Raw genomic sequence first — 11,394 nt, forward strand, 5'->3', positions numbered from 1 at the left:
ATCTATGATTGCAGTGTAGGCCTACTGTATTTTGTCGCAATGGGTAGAAAATAAGACATGATCATTATTACTCGGAGCTCAATGGAAACACTTCATAATGCTGTTGTAGCGATCGATTATTTCATCATATAAGTTTCCCTTTTTTTTACTATTGTAAACTAGTTTAACCTAAATTTATTTCCTAAACATTCTGTAATTTTCCATGTAAACTGCTCCCGAAGTAAATAGAAAAAAGGGAACAGAAAATAAAAGGGTTGGTTCGCCCTTTGACGAAAGCTCACATCAAACCAGCTCAGTCGGACCAGCTCAGCTCACCTGAGAAAACGTTAAATTGATTGAGATAAAATGTAATAATTTGTGATTATGTTTCCCTGTTCTGTAATTTCACTATTCTGTAACGTTTAAATTCAATTTGTGTTAGAGACCTACAATATTATATGAACACCTTCTGATAACTTAAAATTATAACTCGAATAACAATTGTGTGGAAATTAGTTCATGGAGTCAGGTAGCCAAATGAGATAAATAGAACTTTCATCAAGCAGTTAGACAGCCTTAATCTCAATTCAAATTATAAACAAACCATTCTTATACTTAAATATAAACTATGCTTATACGTTAACAATAGACTTAAAATAATTGTTACCACACTGTACATGAAAAATTAGTGTTTGTCGTAAACACTTCTTAACTAAATTTATGACGTTCACGTCTTCAAAAATATGTATGGGATTGACCAGCAATAAAATAGCAGGAAGTATTGAATGTAACTGCAGACACCATTTCAGTTTATTCGCCTTGTCAGTCGCAGTACACGACAGTAAACATCAGTAAAGGCTTTGCCATGCTCCGGGTAAAACTACGTAAAAACTCAATAAACAAACAACCAAACTCTCCGAAACTATACTAGGAGCAGTTATTGTCAAACTCCCAATTACAATCCGACTACAACGTAGAAGTCAAGAACAGGTACGCTGCCCTGTGTGACTCAATTATGAGTTAAGAAAGCTCGGGCGACTTGTCTTCAAAATGGACAGCTCTTTTGTACTGCCATCACAGAATCGGTCGAAGTAGTTATATCGCACAAACCAAAAGCTGCCAATCAAGAATAGATGACTGATGAAGTTCTAAAGTTCATAGATAAGAGAAGAGATTCGAAGAAAGATCTAAGAAATTTCAACTCACTAAATAAGAAAATAAAAATTCGATGTAAGCAACTGACAGAACGATGGTGGAACCAACAGTGTGACGAGGTTAAGCGTAGACCATCCATTGCTCACATCCAAGTGAAAAAGATTCAAAAGAACTCTGTGCACTCTTGCATAGGCTGAATCAAAGCCAAGAATGGTAACATCTTGTTGGAGAAAGATGATATCCTGAAGAGATGGGCCGAATATATCAGGAACTTGTTCGACGATGCTCGTGGAAGCAAACCAGCAATATCGAAAGAGATGGATGGTCCACCGACTATAGAAAGTGAAATACGTCATGGTATAAAGAAAGCCAAATTGAAAAAAGCTCCAGGACCTGACGCTGTACATGCAGAAACTCTTATGGCTCTAGACGATTTTGGTATAAAAAAGTTGTTTAAACTCGCAAATGAAATTTATGACAGAGGAAATATTCCGGAAGACCTTTTAAAATCGATCGTCATCACATTACCAAAGAAGTCCGGGGCGATCGATTCCTAACTACATCGCACAATCAGTAATGAGTCATGCCATCAAACATTTTCTGACCGTTTTACTCCATCGACTACGCAGATGTATCAATCCCGAAATCTCAAATGTGCCATGCGGGTCTGTGAAAGACAAAAGAACTAGAAACACCACATTTCTAATCAGGACACTTGCTGAGAGGTCGATAGAACACAAGAACACAGGGAAGACCTGTACTTCTGCTTTCTGGACTACAGTAAAGTTTTCGACCGTGTTAGACATGTACTCTTGATGCCCTTCTGTTCCTTTGACTGATTACTTTTGTTTAAACTTTACTATTACCAAGTAAATGTCACATTGTAACGGATCACTTTGCCAATACAATATCGGCAAAAAGTTTCACTATGAGGATATCACGAATATGCTTATAAACCTACTTCTTTTACAACGAAACTTTTTATACTCGCCTACATTGCAGATTTTTTTTTGTAGACCAGTTGACTGCAGTCGTTGTGAGTTGTGACTCTTCTGGGGGTCGGGCAGAGAGTTGATTCTTGCTTTGAACTTTGATAATGAAGAGAAAAAGTGGTGGTGGGGGTAAAATCGAACCAAGTACCTCGTCGAGGTTGCTGCCTTCCTAACTTTGGATCGCTGAGCTACACTGACGACGGCTAAACGTTCTCTTAATCTAGTTTCTGTAAGATGTTTCAAGAGCGCTTTCAATATTACGAGCATGTAGCACTCCGTCTGCTGCGGTGGCTTGCGGGTTGCATATACGCCTACGATTACAACTAAACGGGACGCTATTAACTGAATACCAGTATTGTCAACGACTTTACGTGACTTAAAAAAAAGCTTTTAACAATATGTTTATTTATCTAAGTTGTTTAATCATATCTAGTGTATCGTTTTTTTGTTTTTTTTTGTTAGTCTTACAAGGACTGGTGCGTTGCCTTCTGAAATGGCTTTGCCCGTGGTAGGATTTCTTTCAGGTTTTTTTTTATCCTACCATAGCTCTTTATGATGAGCTAACCATCAAGTGTGTTCCCCTCAAGACCATCAGCACTTTTGATAACTTACCAAGGTCGATTAATATAGCAACTGTCTTATTGGCTTGTTTTTGTTTTTTTTATTTTACTCTCGTATAAAATGTTAAAAGAAAAAAATCACCAATTTATTTTTCTCTCTTTTTTTTCTAATTTTAAAAAATTCTAATAAGGTGTTGCGACCGTGCCGCATTTTAAACTGATTGTCCTGTTTTAGTATCATGCACATTATAACGTCCGCGTTTTGTCGCTTCTATTTTTCTGGACCTCTGCTATGTTTGACATAATATTGTTTTTTCGTTGTAATGGTCAGAAATAAAAACAAACTGAACTGAACTTTTCTTATTACTTAAAATTCTTAAGGGTTAGGGTTAGGGTTAGGTTAAGCAGGCTAACTCGAGTATATGTTTAATCTTTACTTATTACTTAAATAATCAAAAATGCTTTACTTGAATGCAGGCTTAGCCGTAATATTGATAGAAGCGTTATTCTGCAATTGTTTCATTGTTTTCGCTTACCACAGTAGCAATGTCCTCGGTTTCCCTGGTGCCGTCGATTTGGCCGTATTCTGAAGTTTCATTTCTAAATGCGATTTTTATGGGATCCTTTAATTTATCCAATGTGGCGTTGGTCTCTATTTTGACCGATAGAATCTGGTAAACATAAGAAATACTTGGTGCATGACATTTCGATAATGTAGTTTAAATTATAAAGCTTTGGTAGAGAGTTTGCTTTGTTGAACCATAAACAGACAAAACAAAGTAACTTTTGCTGGTTTAACATTTTTTATTACAAAAAGATATAACATATCAAAATATTAACTCAAACGTTTTCGACACGTACGTAAGATTTAAGTACTTCCTGATGAGGATCTACGCACGTATGTCACCAAATTGTTAGCTCACAGCTTTATTCTATACTCCACAAGGTTCCAACAGTGTCTACCAAAGTTTTCAATAATGCCACCGACGCCATTTTAAACAAAACAAGCTGTTACTGTCAAACTGTTGCAGTTATGCTTTTGCCTAGACGTAATAAATAAGACTATAGGCTACCTATTCACCGTGGCCGGTCGTTTGGTCGGCAGACATTTGGTCGACAGTCATTTGGTCGACAGTCATTTGGTCGACAGACATTTGGTCGACAGGACGTTTGGTCGACAGACATTTGGTCGACAGACATTTGGTCGACAGGCATTTGGTCGACAAGACATTTGGTCGACAAGACATTTGGTCAACAAGACATTTGGTCGACAGACATTTAGGTTAGGGTTAGGGTTAGGGTTAGGGTTAGGTTAGGTTAGGTTAGGTTAGGTTAGGTTAGGTTAGGTTAGGTTAGGTTAGGTTAGGTTAGGTTAGGTTAAGTTAGGTTAAGGTTAGTTAACCCTAACCATAAAATGAATCGTTTTGTCGACCAAATGTCCAGTCGACCAAATGTCCTGTCGACCAAACGTCCCGTCGACCAAATGTCTGTCGACCAAATATCCTGTCGACCAAATGTCTGGTCGACCAAATGTCTGTCCACCAAACGTCCTGTCGACCAAATGTCTGTCGACCAAATGTCCTGTCGACCAAATGTCTGGTCGACCAAATGTCTGTCGACCAAATGTCCTGTCGACCAAATGTCTGGTCGACCAAATGTCTGTCGACCAAACGTCTTGTCGACCAAATATCTGTCGACCAAATGACTGTCGACCAAACGACCGGGTACCCTATTCACAGCGGCATCGCTGAATATTTGATAAACTTGATGAACATTGTTTTGTTCTTTAGCCTATGTAAAACAATAAAAAAATTCTTAAAATTTGAAGTATTTTTCTCAAGCTCCCAGTGGTGGCTAGGGGCGGATCCAGTAAGTGCCTTAGAAGGGGAGGGCGATTTCATCAGAACACAATGATATGGAAGTTTACATGTACATCAATCCTACCTTGAAAATACACCTTGAATAAAGTTAGTTTCGTTCATTTTAAGGGTGGACAATCGCCTCCCTGCATCCGATAATGTTTGTAACTGAAATATCGTTGGTCACGTGGCTTTATCTTAAAACCGTTAACCCTACCTTAATACGAGCTTTTTTTCATACGCGAAAAGCATGACACAGGCTATCTTAGCCCCGTGCTAATTAATCGCTAATAACGGGAGCTATGAAAATCACAGAGCCAAACTATTTTACAAGATGATAGCCATGTGTATTGTGCGTATAGAAATTAATTTTTTGTCCAACATATTTATTGAAATTAATTGTTGGAGATGAAAAGACTTCAGAAAGTCAGTTTCTATTCTATTGTACGTTCCCAAAAATAGCTTCAAAATTGAAATTTTGAATTATAACATAAAGTAGCCTAATGCTAAACTAAACAAAAAATTACGGCATTTTTGAGCGTTTTTACATCTCAAAGTAATTGCACTAACATTTATAATATTGCACTTACATTAAATTATATATATCTAGCATTGCACGAAAATGTCTAGCTATTTGAGACGAAATGCTTATTGTGAAGGGCAGGAAGGTAGAAAAATGACCAGTGTAGGTTTAAAAAATTCGAAAAAAATAAAAACTAAAAGTCAAGAAATTTCACATTTCTAGCATATTTCCTTCTGTGAAATATTTCATTACTAGAGTGGGGCGTCCTCATAAAACCCCGTGTCGCTACAGATAGGGTTAAAGCATAAAATGAAAATGCAATGCCGTGAAACCGGAGGTTGGACACTGCAGAAGACTGGGTACTGTTGAAGGATTTCTTTACGTGACTGGAGTGAGAGAATCCAATAGCCTATACGGTGTTGAAAGCAGGAACGAACGTTTATGTCCTTTTAGACGCAATGATTACATTGCCAAATTGCTGTATGTTCAGTGACCTATGCATATGCAGCAAAACATTGTGATCGCCTGTGGCAGTGCAATATGCCGTATTTGCATTTCTTATGCTACTGATCTGTGCTTAAAGGTTTAACGAAAATGTTAAGTTGTTTTCACTCAAAACTATTTAGTCGTTCCTGGAACACTTCAGCCCTTTTACGGAACTCCTAAGAGTTCCGTGGAATCCACTTTTAAAATCCCTGGATTAATGAACTAAAATGCAGACAACAATGATGGCGACCTATTGCAAACCGCAAGTATGAAAAACCTTTACGATCAGTCCAGAGTCAAAGTCGTTTTTGATCACAGCAAGTTTTTGTATGGCTGCAATAATCTCTTTTGTTACAATTACGATATTTAATGTACCTAACTGTACGTATTATCCCCACTGAGTTAAATGGAAATTTGTGAAAGGTAAGTTTATAACAAAATCGATCCAATGAGAAATATAAAAGTTGATGGCGTTTTTCCGCCCCTCTGCCTCCATCGGCAGGCTATGCTCTTGATCCTAAAGCTGTTTTTAATAAAGCATAGTAATCTCTAGTTGTCGTAAATTCTATGCAAAAACTGAATACTTCTTACCGAGCTAACGGTATCGTTTGATTTAAACATGCCATCATTGTAGTATATCATGAAAGTGACTTTCAGGTGATTCGGCCTGCTACTGCCGCTCAGAGCTTTGGCAACAGTGCTTTTAGGAATGGTAACTGTGAAAGGTGCCACATCAATCACTGCTGAAGGCTGTATAGGAAAATATAATTCTTCCACTATTTCTGGATTGGTACTTCCTGTAACCTAAACATGCAAATAAATAAGCTTGGTTCAAGTAAAACATACAGTAATGAATTAGCGAAATGACTAAATTATCTCAAAAGTTCACATTTTTGCATGCTCAATTGGATAAAATACGACGTTTTTTTTTCTTCCAACCCTCAATGCGAAAAAAAGAACTGTTGATAATAATGAGTTGGATAAACAAACATTTGTTTCTGGAACAAATGTGATACACTTCATGCACGCTGTAGGCAATTAAAGGGCACAAATAGCCTACTGGTTGTATTATTTTCTGTTTGCTGTTTGTTTTGGAATTTTACTAATAAAATTTCGCTTGAAATTTGGATTTGCTTTGTTTCGGTGAATTCCAAATTGGTGTTCAAATTTGATATTTACTAACTAGTTCAAATTTGAAATTTGATAATACAAGTTTTTTTAAGCTTTAATTTGGATAACTGCTAAAGAATTTCAAGAGATCACAACTATTTCATCTAAGTAGGCTATGTAAAAATAATATAATCATATAGCTCCTAAAACGAATTATTTATTAATGTCAGTGCACATTTTACAAAACATAATTTCAGTTTCAATCTTATTTTACGAAAATGCAGGTTCTCGTCCATCAACATTTATTTCATCCTCATTTAACGAATTGGCAGGTTCTTTTCACGTCATACTCTGTCATACTTGTTGGGCATGTCATCTCTGTCGACTTTTGTCACTTCTCAACTATCTTTTGCACACCCTCCTCAGTACGCCTAAGCAGTTCTGGACAGTTGATTGATACGTGCATTAATGCGTTCGGGGTGACATTCTGGCCATGCGGTTGCCAGAGGAATTGACAACGCAATGCAGTTATGGATATATTTCTCAGAATATGTTATCTCGAGCAATTTGCCGCAGACTTCACTAGCATCTTGGTTTGATTTTGAATTTTTTATTCTCGGACTGACAAAGCCTTGATAGGTTATTTCTGTTGATTTCGCATACTTGTAGAGGCTTTCGACACAGGGCCGATTACCGAGAGTGACAGAGTGAAGTTTTCCGATTGCAAAAATGTTTTTGCCGAGATTATGCCATTCACTAGGTGCCACTGAATGGAGAGCTGTCCTTAAAATGCGTTGCTCAAGCGCACACCTCGAGAGTCGAACCAGCGCCGCTTGATCTTGAAGTTTCTTCGAATAAAGTCACCCGCTAACCAAGTGAGAAATCGGAGTTGACGGCATCTTGATCGAGTTCAAATTCTGAGATTACAGTTTAATCTTTTTAACTTTGAAAATCATTGAGTAGGCTACCTTCGAATTTTTTTTTTCAGCATAAGCAACGTCAACCTTGTTGAAAGGCAGCTGGAGATCATGATTCGCATAACGCTGGGACAGGTAGGCATCAAGAAGAATTTCTTTAATATCAAAGATCCGAAAAGCAAAGAGTACCTCAAGCTCGGGAAAACGGTCTTCAAGATTATGGAACAGTTCCTCACAAAGTGAAATCGGTCAACATCATCTTCCAAAAATTGATTTTGCAAGTTAAGCAAACTTTTTGAAATGTTTTCCCACTTAACTTTCAAGCTACAGTATTTAAAGCGTGACCTGGTCTGAATCAGCAGTTCGTTCAATCTCGTTCTGACGCAATAAAAGTGAGTTGAGAAATGTTTCTGAGAAATGTTAAAGCTACCCTTTTTGAAAGAGAACACATATCTTGTTGGGATGTTTCAAAATAATATTTAGGACGTAAAGAGAGAAAAGTAAGCGTTTCAGACGAAATGAATAACACTATAACTATACTCTGTAATCCATCTTTTCGGAAGCAAAATAATGGGTTGTAGCCCATCAGCAGAGAATTCTTCCTTCATTGCAGTTACGCTTTACCATGAGACAGTCAAGTAGTCAACGGCAGGCATCGACTAATTTTCGTTCATATGAATCAATTTTATCTGCTTACACTTCTTTACGTTATGCCATTTTTAAAGACGATACTGACAAGTAGGCTACTTTTACGTTTGCAATGCTGTATGTGTTGCAGAAATCTAAACGGAACGGAAAAAAAATCAAAAAATGAATTTTTGTATTTTTTCAGAAATTTTAGTCATTTAAGGTATTTTCAAAAACAAATACCAAAAATTTGTAAACATATTTCTAAAGACTGTTGAAAATGTAACAAGTTTCATGTGTTAATTTTTTTTTCTGGCAGTCACCGTTTTCAAAAAACAGCAATTTAAAATCACAGCCTTGCTCAAGCTAAATTCTGAAAAATGCATCAAAAAAGCGTGGCAGTTAAACGGGCAATGCATAGCCGTGCATTGTGTAAGGGATCAGGTTTTGTGCAGTCACTTTCTATGATGAGGGGTTTAGCGTCCTATCGCATGTAGGCTATAGGCGATATGTTTGCTTAATTCAAATCAATATCGAGTGGGCAGCAGCGATCTCGCTTACAAGACCAACTGCTAATTCTTTGCTGTTGTTACAGAAGTAGGCTGTATTTTGAGGGATCGTTTCGGCTCCTTAAAAAACTTGAAAAAACATTGCCTGGTAGCAGCTACTAGTTGAGGAAAAGCGATTAAAAACTGAAATTAATTCAAAAGTTAACATTCAAACTGATGTAGTTATGATGTCGTTTTGTACTCACTTCAACGTAAAGAAATTCCCCATGAAAAGTTTGGTTTTCTCCGGTGTATTCAATATATTCACTAAAGTTTTCTAAAGCCAAAACTGCAATCCTCCCTGGGTTATCTTCAACTGCGATTTCTGTATCTTCAGTGACGTTCACGCTTTTTTCAGAATTAGAGAGTTGTACGCTCAAATTTGATATTATTTGAACGATGCGAGGAAAAACTTGGGCAACCTAAATGTATCAAAATAATAATACCCTACTTTCCAGACAGCATAAAGTAGCTGTCTGGGTTGATAAATGTTTTCTTAGAAATTGCGAAAACTTTGCCATCAGTCAACAACAGCAATTTATTAAGGTAAAACAGTTAAAGAAGCGTAATTGATCTGTCATTGAATGAGTTATTCTTCATGATTTTGAGTGACTAATTTAATCCGTTTCTGACAAACCAAAAAAACCTACGAGAATAAAACATACAAAAAGCAGCAAGTTGTATAGCTCTTACTTTCAACCATCAAAAAAGATGACAATGAGTATTCTCAAGGAAGCAAAATGTAAACCGTGATAAAGCCTTTAGGCTGCACTCACCACTTCCGTGCGATTATCATAACTTTTTACCAATTTGCTGAATTGGTACAAGAATTGTGACACTGTTTTAATTTCATTAGGTGATAAGTCATCGTTTTGTGACACCAATACTTCCGTCATTCCCAAAGCCTTGATGTATTGTTCGCTGTTGTTGAAGGTTTGATAATCATCCTGGCAAATAAGTTAATGTTGCTATTATTTAGTCTCTGGTTAAATCAAATGCTATCCTTTTCTGATGCGAACATGATGCATTTTATTATTTCTCCTGTTTGGAACATTAGCAATTAACAATGGCCAAAACAAGCTTAGTGCAGACACCAGCGTTGATAGGAGGATGTCCAGGGATAACTTTGGACCCAGTACCGGAACCTTTTGAAATGTCTAGAAATCTAAAATGGAGCATATAAATGCCTTGAACTTGAAATCACGGTACTAAACAAAGATTCTCACCTCAAAACCAAACTTTTCGAAAATACCCTTTAAAACCTTAATTGTTTTTTGTTTTCACGGAGCCCAGAAGTTTGCGTAACGACCCTGTATGAATCAATTACTTTATGAGAAGTTTGATTCAGGTGTTGCCATATTTAGTTTACTGGCTCGCTAGACAAGTCTAGAGTATTTGAGTGCCAAAAATACAGTAAAATATTAGTCTTGTATTCAATAACTTACGTAAATACATAGCTAATAGTTGATACGATGGAATGTTCTGATTTTAAAACTACCATTAGCCTATATACTGTAGTAGGCCTACACTTTGGTATGGCCAGATAATAGAAAAATACACTTTGACCAATGATAAAGTGTTATTAGAGACTTATGTTGGCCGAATCCTGACCAAATATGAAAATTCGTATGAAGCCCTAAATCAATATAATATTTGGCAAAGTAACGTGGCGTAAGCAAATATCTACAAAACAAGATCTGTAAAATAAACATCCTGAAATGACGTACAAGTTGTATACTGAAATAATCCTCTTTAATTTTTGATTTATCAGTTGTATGGATGCAATGGAAAAGTTCGGCATTTATTGTCCATGTATGAAAGCTCCTATGGGTGCGTCTATTATGACGAAAAGCTACCAATTGGATACCAGTCTGAGGACAATAATTCGAGCTAACTTATGTTCGCATTCGCGAACAAGTAAAAACGGTTGCTTAGATACCAAATGCAATAGCAAAAAGAACTGGCAGACAATATCGAAAGGAACTGATATGTTGGTTTACTTTCCATAAACGAACCCCATGAATGTAGGCCCTACAGTCAAGCCCGCAACCAGGGGGGGGGGGCATTGGGGGCATTTGCCCCCCCCGAAATTTTTTGAAAAAATTTTAAGCGTTTTATGCAGTATGAAATGTACTATGAATGTCTCGTCGTACACTTACAGCCATACTGTAGTGTAGAGTGTAGACTATCGAAAGCGAAAGTAGGCTACGCTGGTTGGAAGCCATGCTAACGACTTTGTTCGATAAATTAGGCTGGCATCCTCATTATCTGCATCGATGAAAGGGTGCGTTAATGGTGTGCAGGCACATGTAAAAAGACAGTATCCTACTGCTGTGTACTGTATATGCACTGTGCTTCACACGTATTGAATCTGGTTGTTTGTAAGGCTTCCAGTGTAGCTGCCATAACTAATTGCACAATTAAAGAGCACAATTAAAATGAGCACTAACAATGAGCACAATTAAAGACATCACCACATTTGTTAGAGGTTCAGCAAAGCGCATGAAAGCATTGCAACAGAGCAGTGAATCCATTTCGGGTGCATGTAGGAGTAAGTCACTCACACGCCTGTGTGAAACCAAACCAGGTGGGTGGATCGTTCTACCATCCCTAGTGGATCGTTACAAGAATGTCACAA

The sequence above is a fragment of the Aplidium turbinatum genome, chromosome 7 (genome assembly GCF_918807975.1).
Source record: "Aplidium turbinatum chromosome 7, kaAplTurb1.1, whole genome shotgun sequence".
NCBI classification, from domain to species: Eukaryota; Metazoa; Chordata; class Ascidiacea; order Aplousobranchia; family Polyclinidae; genus Aplidium; species Aplidium turbinatum.